The 15982-nt window shown below is 43.0% G+C and overlaps 1 protein-coding gene across 3 annotated transcripts in view; it reads left to right on the top strand.

Annotated features, from left to right (window-relative positions):
• Nucleotides 1-1026: 1026 nt before the first annotated feature.
• The window catches only part of NDRG3 (NDRG family member 3), a 58286-nt gene continuing 43330 nt past the window's right edge, over nucleotides 1027-15982 (top strand). For all 3 annotated transcript variants that reach the window (XM_074553495.1, XM_074553494.1, XM_074553492.1), the window contains exon 1: nucleotides 1027-1184. The gene's annotated coding sequence lies outside the window, so the exon portion shown is untranslated. The remainder of the gene's footprint in view (nucleotides 1185-15982) is intronic.

The following is a 15982-nucleotide window of genomic DNA, read 5'->3' as shown; positions in this document are numbered from 1 at the left end:
TTCCTTCCTCTCTAGCTCTTGGTAGCCCAAGCAAGTTCAAAGGTATTACAAAGAGCTGGAATTATGCTTGGTATTGTGCAAGAAGGGGCAGACATTACTTGTCATGGTACTATTTAATGGCTTTTATATGAAAAAGTATCTATATGAAACAAAAGTTAAATATATGTAATTAAAAAATTGTCCAATTAGAATAAGGTTGGTGGGGTGTAATACACATTGTAGGGGTGTGCCCAAGGGACAAGCTACTTAAAAGCCAAGGTCCATTCAGAGCCAAGCTGAGAAGGCACAGCTGGAGACAGACACCTTCCTGTAAGGGAGGCAGGGAGGAGGGCACTGGGCTGAGCGGCAATGACGCTTTCCAAGGCTGGGCTGGGGCTCCCAGGTGAGGCTGGCCTGGCCATTCGGGCCTCCCTGGGTACGCTCAGCTCCACCACGGGGCCATCTCAGCCAGGCTGGCTTGAACCCAGTGATCGCTGAGTGCACACTTCTGAAGAGGCATCTCAAAGAAAATCCCGATCCTCGTAGGGAGGCACAGTCAATACAGCTGGTGTGGTCTGCCTGAACTGCCGTTTGCTCCAAGACTTGTTCAAGGGCAAAGACCACAGGATGGCACCAGAAACCAGGGCACAGGCTAGGTTTGGGAAATACCTCGATCCTAAATGTTTAGGGTAAGGTCCCACCGAGGGTAAGGTGAGAGGCCCTTGAAATGCCACACTACTCCGGGAAGGGAGTGCTTCCATTTGGAGACGTCCCTAGAAAGGGGGAAAGGCAGGAGGAGATGGAGGATAGCACGCGGCCTCCGCGGAGCGCTGCCAGACAGGCAGCGAGCTTGCTATGGGACGGGTACGGCTGCGGCCCTCGAGCGGGGACGGAGGGACAGCCGTGCTAACAGGAGATCACCCTACCGAGCCACGGCAGCACCGGCGTAGCCCCGAGCCCAAACGGCACGGCTCCGCCCGCGGTGCCCTCACGGCCGGGGCGGGGCTGGGACGGGCCCGGCAGCGTGCACAGCGAGGCGGCGCCATCTGCCGGCGGGAGGGGGAAGCTGCGAGAGGCGCCGCCCGAGGGCGGTGGGGGGCGGCGCCATGTTGTTTGTAGTCCCGACCCCGCGCAGGGGCGGCTTCCGCGCAGGCGCAGAGAGCTCCGTGCCGCGGCGGGCGGAGTGCGGAGGTACCGCGGTCCAGGTGAGTCCCAGGCCGGCCCCGCCGGGATCCCCCCCGCACCCGCGGGACCCCGCGGAACCGCTGCGGCTCCGAGACGCGCGGCTGCCCCTGGGCAGCAGGTGCCACGCGGCAGCGGCGGGCGGGCCGGAGTCAATAGCAACCGCGCCCGCGGGCGCTGTGTGTCCCGCCGCGCCCCGGCGCCGGCGGGGGTGATTTCGCCGCGAGGGGGGTTGGTGCCGCCGCCGTCCCCCGCCGAGACGCGCCGCTGAGGGAGGGGGGCTCAGCGCAGCCCGGCGCCGCTGTGAGGCGCCGGCCCAGGGACCCGCTCCCCCCGCAGGAGTGGGAAATGATCCTCGTCACGCCGGGCTGCGCTGGGAGTGGGGGAAACGCCTCGGAAGTGCCTGAGGTTATTGCGGAGATGGCTTTTTCATGTAAATAACGGACGGGAGTGCGTCGGGCGTTCTGATTTCTTTCAATTTACAGCTTTTCTTTATGGTATTCAGATCTCAGAATTCTCGTTTGTATTATTTAGTTCGGACAACGCAGACTGGGTGTTTATCTTTAATTCGCCCCAGCCTTGTAGGGATATGAATGGGAAGGGAATAGCTTTTGAAGGTTTTCGTTGGCTTGATGCATCGTGTCTCTTTTTTTCTGTTTAATGAATATTTTGTATTTAGTGTAAGTCACAAGGAGTAATTAAATACGTTGTCTCGAAATCAGAGGCTTCTGCTACCTTAAAGACAATCATTGTAAAGGGCGCTACAGAAGATGGGGTGTTGCAGAACAAGCGAGGCTGTGAGCCCTGTCCCGCTGCCCGCCGGCTCTGGGGGTGTTGGAGCCGCTGTGCGATGGTGTCGGGATAAAGTACAGTCCCAGCAGGAATTGCCGTGAGGTTGTGACTTGGTCACACGCGTGTTTGCTCCAGAGAACCGGAGCTGTCTGGTGAGGATCAGGGGGTTGCGTCTGGGAAATCCCGAGGAGTTTTTGTGTTTGAATACTGAGGTGATGAGAGGATGGGGGTTACAAGTGGAGAGGAATGGAATACAAGTATGTAAGGCTGGGTTGGACAGGGCTCGGAGCAGACTGGTCTGGTGGAAGATGTCCCTGCCCGTGTCAGGTGGATTGGTATTGGGTGAGCTTTAAGGCCCCTCCCAACCCAGGCCATTCTATGAAGAATCTGGTTCTGCTTTGTGTGTCAGGCATGCTTGTGAGTTTCCCATGGTCAGAGGACTTGGAGGCTCATTGTTTAGCTTCTGCTTTGCCTTGTCTGTAGAAACATTTGTCTTCCAAATGATGGAGCCTGGCAAACCAGGTGCAGCAGCAGCAGAGCATCAGTCTGTGGGAAAAAGCAGAAAGGTGATGTAAAGTGAGGGAGCTCAATTTAAAATTAACATGGAAGTTTTCTAGCACAATAATTTCCTTGGGCTAGGCGAGCAGACCTTACCAGATGTCTCGCTTGGTGAACTGGGGCAGAGTACTGAAGAAGCAAAGTGATATCAGTAGGATTCATCTGGATTATTGGCCACTGGACTGGGAATTGTTGAGGGGCCTCAAGATGGGCAATGACTGTTCCGGTTTCAGTTATTTGGAATTTTGAGCCTGGTGTGACACACAAAGTACTGTGTCTTAGGGCAGCAGCTTCATGTGCCTTATATTTGCCTTGTATGAAGATATTTGCAAAGGTAGAAGCTGGAAATATTACACAATGAAAATTAAACAGTATTATAGAATTAAAATTATACAACTGCTCGAAGCAGCATTATTGGAGCCTGTAAGTATATTCCTGGCTACTCATTTTCCATCTGAGGTTAAAAATTAATTGAAATTAATAAAGGTGTTTGATTTGGATTTTTCTAATCTCATCTTCAGAAACCCTCCAGTGTACCCATTTGCAGCTCTTATTTCACATTGGTCATACACAGTCCTCAGTGCTTTCCATTGGAAACTGTAAGTGTAGTGGTACCTTTAGATTTCAGAAGTTTTATTGCATACAACATGTAGTATGATTCCTTAAAGATATGCTAGAAAATCTTTTTAGAGATACTTCTGAGACTTTTTTAAACATTCTTCTATGGTATGCTCAAGGGAAGCATTACAGCAAAGTAGTAACATATAGGTATTTCAGTAAGAAGCACAAAAATATAATTGTAGTATAATTTAAAGATGAAAATAAAAAAGAAAGCAATTCAGCTTTAAATATTGGGGGGGATTGTTTTTATGTTTAAGAAGAGACTAGGGGTTTTAATTTTTAATTACTTCATTTTCATTCTCACAAACAGTATCTTAGTTTGTTCCTGGAAAATGGTGAAGCCAAACCCTCAGTTCTGTTTCCATAGGCAGTGCTGACACCATAACCCTCCCTGAGCAGAGCTTATCTTGTGCTCATTGTGTCAGCTGTGTCTTGGATAAAAGTACATATGTCAGTGCTGCCCGTGTTGGGCACTGTGCAGGGCTGGCTCAGGCTGTTTCAGTCTGGGAATATGATGGCCTGTTTTAACCTGGGATGGTTCCAGGAGCCTGAGGAGTGGTTTGATAGCTTCCTTGTGTAATGTTGAAGACAGTGGTCCTGTTAGGTGTCTCACTACTCCTCAGTGGTTTCATCTTTATGTGGTTTGGGAGGAATAACAAAATCCTGTGTTGCTTCTCTCTGGGCATTCTCAGTGTCCTGGCCAGTCCGGCCCATTGTTAAGCAGAGCAGTTGTGATTTGGTCCTGCTGTGAAAGGGTTGGGTAACTGTGCCTACTGCTGTGCAAAGCAGAGCTGATGAGAGGCTTCAATAACCTCACTTGGTTTTCAGGTCTGCTCTTGTAAATTCTGGATTATAAATGGAATTTATGGATTTTTAATGACCTTATTGATCACTCACCATTTTCTATCTGGTCATATCCCATTGTATTCTGTGACTGGTATAGCACCATTTATTATGGTAATCCAGTGAGTGCTGTGGGAAGCATGGAAGGAATAGCTCTGTTTTCATTTGGCTCTTGTCCTTTCCAGACTTGGATGCATTTCTGTATTTACAATGGGCCTAGTTCCCCAAAGGGGTTTTCCTTATTTACGTAATGTAAAACTAGGAGAGGTTATAAATGTAATGTTTAATTTTAAAGTAACATTTACTGTTTGGTCATATATAAACCAGACTCTCTTTGTAGTTAGCAGATGGACTAAAGATGTGTAGCTGCACTATTTTTTCTGTCCACAAGAGCTGGAATTGTGGCTTTTACCTGTGTGTTTGAAAAGAGAAAGTAGGCAACCAGTTACTTCCTTTTCATCTCTGCTTTGGTGATGAAGCTGTGTGTTACATCTTAAACTGATCAAAAGACTGGCTTCCATGCCAAAGGTGTGGTCACATATTCTTGCTATCTCTTGTACCACCTTCTGCATTTACTGGAGGTTTTCCTGACCCAGTTCAGTTTGCTGAATAATCAGAGTGCTAATCCAGCCCCTGTGTGTCCTCATCTCCCCAGAAGATCAGCTTTTGCCAGGTAAGTAAGCTGAGTGAGCTCAACAAAGGTCTGAGGAGTACCAGAGACATAATTGATTTTTGTCATGTAAGAACACTTATTTTTGGTCACTGTTAGAAAAGAGCAGATCATAAGATCAGGATGTGTAATATAAACCTTTGCCTGATGGCCCTCCTGTCTCTTGTCATTTGTAGGATATCAAGAGGTAGATGTTGTTTGCTTTTATTTTGTTCGTGATAAATGTACTTTTCTTCTGTGAACTAGCCCTTGTCTCCCATCCATTTAAATGTAAGGCACTGCCACATCCCAGGGGAGATTTTCCAGAGCACAGCATCACCTTGTAGGTGCTGACTACCTCTTTATTTATTTTGAATTTGACAGTTGCTGGCTTAATTTCCTATCTCTTAGCTGTTGTATTGTTTGGACACAGTGAATAACTGATCTCAATTTACCTTCTCCATTCAGTTGATGATTTTACAGGTGTCTGTTGTATGTCACTGCAGCAATCTCTGTTTCCAGGCAGAAGAACCCTAGCCTCATTGATTATTTCTCATTTGTATTTTCAAACCTTGTTTCCTTTTAAAAAATATTTTCCTTTCCATTATGTTCCCTTGAAAGGAAGGAGCAGGCACTGCATCCAGGATTTAAGATGTAGCCATTCTATATTTTTATATGGTAGTTTCATTACTTATAATTTTCTAACATTATTTTTTCATGTGTTCAGTGTCTTTGAACTGATGCTTTAATCAATCTGTTGTGACTCCAGCAAGATTTTCTGAATGTTAATGGTCAGTTTGGAGCACACCACTCTATATGTGAAATAAGGACAATATATCTTCAGACTGGAACTTTATTTGTGCTGAACTTAATCTGTTGTTTTATTTCTCCATTATAACTCTCAGAGGGTTTTTCTGCAGATCTTCAGCCAGCCTTTCTCTTTGTTCTCAGCATAGCTTGTATCCTCGGGAGACTTTCACTGCTCCTTGCCCGTTTTTCTGCACTTCATGAATACAGTTTATGGTAGAGTGCTGCAAAAGGCTCCTTGCAGTCTCTCTCCCTGGGAGGATTGGCACTTGTGCCCCTCTGTGCTTTCAGCTGCGTGTTGGTGTTGGTGCAGGCCGGGCTCTCCCGCTCGGCTTTGCTGGAGCTGTCGATGTTGGCTCTCGGGGGAGGCTCTGCCTGCCCTGTGCCCTCCGTGAGCCCAGTCTGCAATCAGCTTGGGCTGAAAATGAGCCCAACAAATTACAAATTGATGCTGATTTAGTGGTGTTGTACTGGCAGTATATACACATGTGGGGGTTTAATTAGAATCAGTTCAGTCGGGTAAGTGCAGATCTGTGCTTGCTGCTGCTGACTGAAACTGCGACCTTATGGGCTGGGCTGCAGTCCGGTGTCTGTGCATGCACTTCCTAGTTCAGATGATCCCAATTGATGCTGTAGTTAGACTGACACAGCTTGGTGTATGAATTACACCTAGATCCTAATTGAGTTGATTTTGTGACTGTGTCTTTGATGGTTTCTCTGTGCTGAGGCAGATAAACAGTCTGACCCTGGGTTAACCTCTGGAATTCCTTAAACAAAGACGGTGATTAAGGAAGGGGTTTAGTGCATTATGGAAATTAATGAGGATCTAGTAATGCTTTTTATCCTATATATGGACTTTATTGTAATTTATTTATAAGCATAATAAATACTTAAAAAATATAACTGGAAATTCACAAATTTTGCTGCTGATACCCTTATAGTGTGTTGTAGAATTATTTGGTGTCTGTGTACATTTAAGTTTTATAAATACAAAGGACATAGATCTTTATTGAAATTTCAGTTCTCTAAATTGATTTTTCAGATCTGTTCTTGAAAATTTGCCTGGATTCTCCAGTACTGTTGTCACATGTAGTAGTTTTCTGCTGAGGGTTTTTTTGGTCTGTTTTTGTGTGGAAACTGAAGTTAGGTGCTTGTGTTTTTAACAGTTTCTTTTCGCTGTGGTAGTTTTGGCTACTACTTAGCCAATAGAATCTGGGGGTGGGGGAATGAAATAACCTTCACATCGTGAAATAACCTTTCACAATGTGAATGTTATTTCTGCCTTTGCATAGGTAGAAAGAAAAACTTGATTTGTGTAAGTGTGTAGTTTTATGACTCAGATTGGAAAAGGAGAGCTTGTTTCCAGATGGCAGATGTGACTTGGGGAGTGGTTTAAGTCTGCTTTTCTGTTCTGCCAGCTTACATGCTGCATGGTTTGTCTCTGCCTTGGTGGAGAACTAATACAACAGTGCTGGGAGTGCTGGGCAAGGACCAGCTGCTCAGCTGACAAAGAAGTGGTTTTAATCATTGTATAAGAGCTCTACATTTGCTATTTTGCTTATGCAGTTCATTCTGATATGGTTTTCCAGAAAGAAATGGCCCTTGTTACAAATTAAACTTCTTTTCTCCTTTAGTTTGATTGAAAAGGTTATCAAATACATATCATATGGCCCTCAGGAAAGGCAGTTAAGATTTTTTTTTTCTCATTTTACAATGCCTTTGGGCTTGATCCATTGGCTGACCTAAAGAAAGGCACAGAGTTTAGTGAAAATCTTCATGTGGATTAGCTGAGCCACAGAATAAAATTCTTGTTTCCTGACATGTTTTAAGTAGTTAATTGGAAGCATTCACTATTGGGGTAAAAAAAATCAGTGAGATTTTTTTTTATTACTTCTAGCAGTAGGTGGATGGAGAGCTCACCAGGTGTTCCTGCCAATTCATGTTTATTAAACAGTCTGTGAGGTCGCTGGTCGGTGAGTGGCCTCTCTGCTCCATCCCCACACAGCTGAGCATGGTCAAGTGCCTGTGGGGCTCCAGGACTGCTTTGGAGTTGAGAGCAGAACTGCGGGACCACCAGGCTGCTGGTTCAAAGTGAGGACATTATTCAGCATTTTAAACTGTGCAATGCCTATATCATGCAACCACTGTAGCTGCTGCTGTGGTGTTGTAAGAAACATAAGGAAGTCGTTGTTGCTTAGAAAATTGTCCATCAGGATGTGTCCTTGGTGAGTCCTTGGCTTGCCTGTGTCACCCGTGGTGCTGGGCTGTAGCCTGGCTTGTGTCCCTGGCTGTGACGTGACTTGGTGGTGTCGGGCACCACGCTGATTCGTGCTGTAGAACTGAATTATTGTAACTGAGGAGCTGGCATGATCTAGGGCTCTCAACTGACATTTTTCAGTTACTAACCTGTCATTGCCAAGATTTCAGCACAAATGTCTAAGTTGCAAAAGGGCTGGACTTTTCCAGCAGAGTGAATACAAAAGCACAGAGGGGGCTGTAGCTTTGTAGAAAAAGAGCTAATGGAGTAGTTCAGGTCACCTTTGCTTAGGTGTCATTCTGTTGTTTCCCACTGCCCCACTGAAGAAAAAGCAAGGCCTCCACCACAGGGAGGAGCAGCAATGTGGGCTGTGTGCTGCAGAGATCCAGGTGAACCCCAGCCTGGGAATGCTGCCCTATGTGGTGGGGGTCTTGATATAAGAGAATAAAGGTTTAAATTTTTTTTTTTTTTGCCACAGTGAGCAGAACCATTGCCCAGATATTCAATTCCTTTTGGACACTTAATTTCTGTATTTGTAACTGCTTTAAATAGACTTGGAGCTTGTGGCTATCCTGCCCCTGGACTCAGTTGTGGGGTTGAAACCACATGAGGCAGGAGCCAGACACAAGTTGCCTGTGATTTCAAGGGATCACAAAGTTTTTCTAAGTTTCTACTAAAATGCCCCAAACAACTCAAAGTATTTCCCACTGCCAGCCAAGCTTCAGGAAGCACCTCCATATGTGGATGAGCTCTGTTGCTCTCCAAATGCTTTTTTTCTGATCTCTTCAGCAGCAGTTCAAATCTTAAAAATATGAGCATTTCTCCTGTTTCCAACATGCAAAAGAGTTATTTATGTGGAATTGCAAAGTGTGATGCTTGCAGTTGGAGAAGCTTTTGAAAAATCTTCAGGCCAGATTGTTTTTTGTTGTCCTGGTGTTTGAATATGTGCTTGTCTGGATGTATTGCATGTGGTCAGAGGATCTGTGACCAGACTCTTTGGTCATAGTAATTGCTGACTGATTTTTTTGTGGCTGTGCTCCAAGGGAAGGAGCCATCTCAGGTCTGTGATGGTTACTCAGAGGTGTTACTTGCTTTAAAAATAGTTGACTGTACTGCAGCACTCCCTGTCACTCATCCACTGTTCCAGTTCTCACCCCGGACCTGCAAGGAAGTTGAAAACCTTTGCTGATCTGATTTCCTTGGGGGCTGTCCTGGTGCTTCTGAAATTCTGTGGTGGCATTCTGGGAAGCAGGTGGAGATGCAGGGATAAAAAACGCTGTCATACTTGCTTGCCACCACCCCTCTGCCCAAATCTTACTTTCTGATATATTGATATACTTTGGGTGGAAAATTGAAGATTTTTTATGATTTAGTGTTTTAGTTATTGGACTGAATAATCTTAGAGATCTTGTCCAGTCTTAAGGACATGCCACCTTTCTGGTTCCCCTCTGGCCTGAGATAGTCATACCAAAGTAGTAACAGAGACTTCTTGTGCCTTTCTTAACCAAATGTTTTTTCCTGGTTTTGTTTGTTTGGTTTCCTATTGATGTAGACTATGTCTTCATTAATTCTTTGTAAATGCATAGGAATGTTGGCAATAGTTTCTGAATTTTAGGTCTGACAGGCCTGTATCCAGGTATTTGAGCAGTTCTTGAAATCTGGGAAACAGCAGTGTCAGCACCAGGGCAGCCTGGTCATGTGGACTTCAGAAGCTTCAAAAGAATAATGAACCCATCAAGCCCTTTGGATATTGTGGAGCTTACACTGTGAGCAATGGCTTTTGATGTGACATTTGGTAGTAATGGCCTAAATGAAGTCTTCTCAAGGGGAATTCCAGGCTGCTATAATTATATGTATGCTACACTCACACCAGTATAAAAATGTCTTTAAAACTATTTGCAGAGTTTACCAGTTGGTTTCTCAGGAGGGGGGGGTCTGGTGCCTGTTCCTCATGAATGCATTCCATTTCTGGCAGTGGTTTTAGGTGTTAGATAATTATATTTCCTTACTGAACATTGTTTAAGGAGTCTGCCATTTTGCCTTTATTTTTTTTTTTTTTTTTTTTTTTTAACTGTGATATCCTGAAGGAAGCAGAATTTCTGTGGCAATTCCAGCAGCGCTGGGAGGCAGCGCAGGAGCAGCTTTTGGGAAGGGACAGTGAGCTCAGTGCTTGCGTCTCTTGATGCTGAGCTTCAGGAAATGTCCTCAAGAGCTGGTTTGATCTGGGGAAAAAACTTTCTTCTTCTTTTTTCCTTGTTTAAAAACATGTTTTGAGGTTGTGAAACAAGCCCAAGACAGCCTTCAAATGCCAGCTTTGGAAATTGTGCTGCATAGGATTTCTCAGACAGATGGAGGAGACATTCACTTTTTATTTTATTGTCTTTTTTTTGTCAGTAGTAGAAGAGTAATGCATGTTTTTCCTTGGGCCTTATAAAAGATAACTGCTTTTTCCCCTCTTGACTTCAATTGTTTTATTTTTCTTTAATAAAGACAAGAGTTTCTTAACAATAAAAGTAATAAAACAGCCAGAGAAGCCTGTGCTCCCTTTAAAAAAAGGAAGAAATAAGAAATAGATAAAGTCCCTTGTATGGCATAGTAAGCTATGAAGAAATTAGAATTACAGTAGAATAGAAATATGAATTTTAAACTGTGTATAAATGCAGGAGAAATACTGTCAGTACTTCATTTTCATAAAGTAACTGTTTAGGCACATAGCACTCAGCCATTTGGGGAGGTTTCCAGAACATGAATCTCTCTGCTTTCTCTCATTGGTAGATAGTAGTTCTTGGGGAAAAAAATTGGAATGGCTTTGCACATTGCACCAGAAAGCTTAATTTGTTATCTGATCACTGATTCTCTGAACTGAAAAGTGTTGTAACACAGATATCTTGCTTTCCAATAGTTTTATTCACTGGTGTGATATATTAATGTTTTCTCAGATCTCTAGTCTTCAACTGTTCTGGGCTATGGATTGATTATAAACATGGCACTTATGCTATTTTTATCCTAAATGAACTGCTTATGCAGAAGCCATCATCAATCACCTTGTTGGCCCAAAAATTACTTAAGCAAATACAGTCTTTGTATTGTCAAAACATTCAGTAAGGAAAAGCTCACAGAGTTTAAATCCTGATCTTTAAACATTTCATTTTGTGAAGTCTGAAGTATTTTTAGCCTATCCTTAATCACTAGACTCACATTTTCTTTTGTGTTTTTAAGGAAACACCAAGTTTCTGAGCAGCAGTGATTCCAGGGTCTGGGACCTCAGCTTTCAAGACTGGCACTTACCTTTCCATCCATCAAGGGACTTGTTCCATGCCCTTGGTCTCTGCTTCCCTGCAGCAGGGTTCAATAGCCTGGTGGATCAGAGGTGCAGGGAAAGCCAGGGTGTGGGGAGCAGAGGTGCCTTCCTCCAGCATCTTCTGATGCCTCTGAATCCTGGGGGCACTTGCAGTAGGAGGGGGATTTCTTTCTCTTGTCTGGCCAAGCGAACAAGGCCTGCAGTGGTTTCTGAGCAACTATGAGAAAGTTCCATCCTTATTTCACTGGCATGCCTGTATACTGCTAATTTTTAACAATCACATCTTAACAATGACAGCTACTGCTTCTTCCTCTGAGCACCTGCATTAACAGAGTCACCCCAGTCTGTGTGGTGCTGTGCTGTTTCTCTCCTGCAGTGGCTTGATGAAGAGCCATGACTTTTGTTACTGCTGATTGCATAGCAGAAGGTAGAAAACAGCTTTCAACCGGTGACGGTGAAGTTTCTATTTTCCTCCAAGCTGTCTGCAGAGGCATTGCAGGAGAAGCAGCCTTGGAGCTTTTACCTCTTTCTTGGTTTCTTCCCTGATTACATCTTCATTTGGAGGAAAATCAAAACATTTAATCTCTAACTGAGGTAAAAGTTTAACAGGAGTGTATCACGTGCCACTGTATTGAGCTTCAGTGGAAATTAATTGTTGGTCCCTTCATTCAATGCAAAGTTATTTCACACTGACTCAAAAGATCCCAAGAGAAACAAGACTACTTAATCCCAATGCGTGGTTTGGTAAAGGAATTGCGAAACAAAAATTTGTGTTCCTGTGCCAAACAGGAGGTTCAGACAGATGGAAGGAACCGGTCTCTGACTTCACTGTATTGAGTAATATTGACATAAGAAGCATTGCCTGAAGGGTCCAAGAAGACCAAGAGTACAGCCCAGAAAGAGATCATGATGAACTTACTCAACTAAACCAGATCAAGCCATTGTTTTGAAAATAAATGAATGCCTGAGCCTGTGATGATTCCCTCTGCACCCTTTGTTTCATCAAACTCTTAGACAAGGAGAGGAGAGGATAGGATTTCTCTGCAGTGGATGGATACTTTTTCTCTTTGCAGCTCCTAACGTAGCTCATACACGAATGGAGCAAATGTACATGAAAGGGCTAATTAAAAAAAAAAAAAAGTTGTAGTCAACTTGAGGTCAAGAGAGAAGTATATGAGCATTGGATTTAAAATTATGTAGTAAAATATTTTTAATGAAATTCCCAACTCTGGGAGTGATGGGGGAAGCAGAACATTATGTCAAAGGTTGCATAAACATTTATGAAGGTTTGTGGCAGCATTAAGGTACACTTCCAAAGAGAAACTCTGATAGATCTCCCTGAGGAAGTCCTATAAAGCAGTAAAATCATATGAATAATCAACACTGGAGCCCATTATCAGCATAATCAGCAAACTCTTGAGTATAAGAGAACTAGAAAAGAGAGAGGTGATGAGAGATCAAAGGCGTGGAATTAGAAGAGAGAAGGAGACGTTAAATGGTTTAGGACTTTGCTCCTCAGAAGGAAGCCACTGGGAGGACAAAGGGAGGTTGTAAAGCTTTATGAAAGGGTGACTGGTGCAGGAGGTGAGTGAAGAATAATTGGCATTTCTGAGACCATGAAGACTGTTGGGACATCCAATAAAAATATAGCTATAAATCAGACAGCTGGGAGATCTATTTTATACAGTGTTTTCACAATATTAACCATTGCCAGAGAATGATGTGGAAGCCAAAAGCACAGAGAAGTCAAAGTTAGAAAAAGAAACTGAAGACAAGTGACATTTATTTGTATCAATAAACATACATTATCATAGTTAGCTCTGAGGAAACATGAAAAAAATCCTGTGGCACTAAGTGATAAAGCAGCATTTTAAATTCAGCAGTGATGTAATGTGGCTGGACAACAGCCCCCACTGTATGTGTACAGTGATGAGCTCTGAATTGGTTTTCCAGTCAGAGGCAGAACTGGGGTTTATAATAGGCAGCTCTATCAAAATCTTATCTCATTGTTTAGGACAGCAAATTGAAGGTTAGATGCTTGTGGAAAAATAAGTGATCAAACTAGGAAACAGTGGTGTGTAAGCTCACAATGCAGCTGTGTTGAGTGCAGCATGAGTTCTAGGCCCATGGCCCTCAAAGAGCCAGTGAAACAGCAGAGATTCTGAAAAGGCTGATGTGAATGATCAAAGGTGTGCAATGAATTCCTTGTAAAGAATAATAAATAGATCAAAGCTCTTCACTTTCAAAAAGATGTCTTTGAAGAGGATATGATGGAAGTACAGTCTTAGCAGCATGGCATGTATGTGAACCCATTATTCACTGTCTCTTTTGATAAAAAATTTTAGACCACCAAATGGAAATAGTGGGTTGCAGGCTCAAAACAAAGTGAGATATTTCTAAAGTGGGAGCAGGACTTCCTCCTTTCTCTTTGGCATCAAGACTTTAATCTGTTGGAACAATTTCCCGGATTTAAGCTGATTTATTCTGCAGTTAACACTTCATCAGAACGTTGTTCATGGGGCTTTGTAAGATTAGCTTTAGAGCTCTGTGCACAAGAGAAATCCTTTCAAATGGTGGCGTAGGTATATGCAGCCTGGCAGGATAAAGTGGCCCCTCTGATCAGTTTTCATTGGGAAAATCAGTACAACTTCTCAACAAAATATTATAGTAGAAATACCTAGTAAAGTCAAATACAGTTCCTGCAGCTCAGGACATTCAGCCTCACCTTGTGTGTGGTGTTTTCAGGTTGTGGTTGGAGTATTAAAACATCTGTGACAGCAAGACCTAATATACCCTCTTTGTCTGATCATTAGCTGGGATGGTGGCACTTTCTTACACTGTGGTCATAGTTCCAGCTGCCTCTACTACAAAAATAATACAACATTAAAATACCAACCAGTTGCAATAGCATTGTTTTCATATTGCTCCACAGGAGTTAGAAAAGCAGGTGGTTTTGGATTCATGGAAACTGGATATGGCTTCAGTGTGCAGGTACTATTTATTTGCTGTTTGTCACCTATGCTTTGTTATGTTTGCATATTTATTGGCAGAATTAATTTCTTGCAGTTTTAGGCTGATGTGGCAGCTTGCCAAGCACTTCTTTACTGAATTGTAAAGACAGACTTCACTAACTTAAACTCATGAACTACTGAAGTGAACTGTGCTTTTGAGTTGTGTTTAGTATCTGCTCCTGACCTGCAGAAGGGCATCTAGTCACAGAAGCATGTCATTATTTCCAGTTCATTAAATAAAAGCTATATTCTGCAAATCCTTGAGATATTTGGAGTTTGAAAGAGTAGGGAGTGGGGTGGTGCAGCCTGCTGGTATTGCTGAGCTAGCCCCTCATGGTCACTTGTGCTGGCATATGGTGTCAGGAGCCTTGTGTCTCCTGGCTCCTGAGCAGGGCATGGCTGTGCCCAGGACTGAACCTGACTCTTGAGGTGCTGAGGAAATGGTCAGTGGTAAGGTGAGTTACTGTCATTTTACTTTTAAAATGTTATTGTGATCCAGAGTAATTGAATTACTGAGGTTTCACAGACAACTGAATGTCCTGGGCTCTGTGGGTGCTTTCAGACCTCTCCATAGTCAGCTAAAGCTCATTAGCTGGAATTGCTGTGGACAAGGCTCAAAAGAGTACCCATGCTTTGGTTCCCTCATGGTGGCCTAAACGAATATGATATTCTTTACAACTGGGTTTGGCACCTGATTGTACCACAACTCACCTGACTAATACTGTCTTTCTTACATCTTATGGTACGATTACCCTTCTTCAGAACATTTCAAATACTTTCTGCGGATTTTTTTAGATACCCCAACTATAACACTGCAATGCTGGACATGGGATATGTAATTATACAGCTGCCATTTTCCAAAAGGATATGGCAATGAAGCTTGGAAAGGGAGGAAAAAAGAGTAATGTTGGAATGAATAAAATCAATACAGAAGTAACTAGGGCTTTCATTTTACATCTAAAATGCCTGCATCAGCTTAAATTCTGCTTAAAGGTTAATATGGGAGAAATGTGCAAGTAGTGTTATGGAAAGGAAATACTACACCAAGTAAAAGTATTTGGTAATTTCTCTCCAGTTGAGTGTTGGCAAGCCAGCCTGTCTGTAGAGATTTTTGTCAGGCTTTTTTAGGGTTGAGGTGTTCTTATCCTTGCTGTTTGCCAAGGGCATTTGGAAAGTTCCATCTCTGGACAGCATGTGTGGGCAATGGGAGTTGTGACTGCTCAGTGCTGTTCAGATGGTCTGTCAGAGTTAATTTTTGATAAAATCTTCAGAATGTGCTACTTTATATTGCATATTTTGGGAGTTTTTATTAGTGGGGTGAAAGAGTGATTCTGTAATAATAGGTCAAGCTCTTGATAATTTTTGTGTCTCAAAGAAGAAGTCTCAATATTTCATGGGTGAGGCTGCCTTACTGTTTTTCTGCAGCACAAAGTGTGAGAATAAATAACTTCTGTGTTCACAAGGAACAGCAGTGTTTCAGTGCACTGGGGAAGAAGCTTCTGCAGGACTCAGGAGAGACAGACACTGCCTGAAGTACAGATGGATGTACAAGCAAAGGTGAATTATTGTCAGGTGCTCTTCTTTTGCTGTATCCTAGACATTTGCTCTTGAACTGAATCAGACTGATGATGCAATACTCAGATCTTGCACAGTTCTTCACATGTTCTTTTTCTGGAAAGTATTGAACATTTTTCAGAGTTGGCAATCAATTTAGTGTTAAGCCTGTTATTTTGATATATTAACATCTGCCCTGAAAACTTACCAGGAAATTAATTTCTGCTCCACCTATGCCTTTAATGTGAAGTATCTGAGTTGACTCCTTATTCATTATGAAACAGTTTTAGAAAGGGAATTTTAAAATTCTTCTGATGTGTTCATTTTAATTTTTCTTTTTATTCTGGCCTGTGATATTTTCAGGTTAAAAATCTCATTGATTATACCACTTGCAGCAAAGGAAATTCCCATTGGATAAAAGGAAACTA

Source organism: Zonotrichia albicollis, chromosome 17 (genome assembly GCF_047830755.1).
Source record: "Zonotrichia albicollis isolate bZonAlb1 chromosome 17, bZonAlb1.hap1, whole genome shotgun sequence".
Lineage (NCBI taxonomy): Eukaryota > Metazoa > Chordata > Aves > Passeriformes > Passerellidae > Zonotrichia > Zonotrichia albicollis.
The sequence above is the reverse complement of the archived record's forward strand: the minus strand, read 5'-3'. Positions and strand labels throughout refer to the sequence as shown.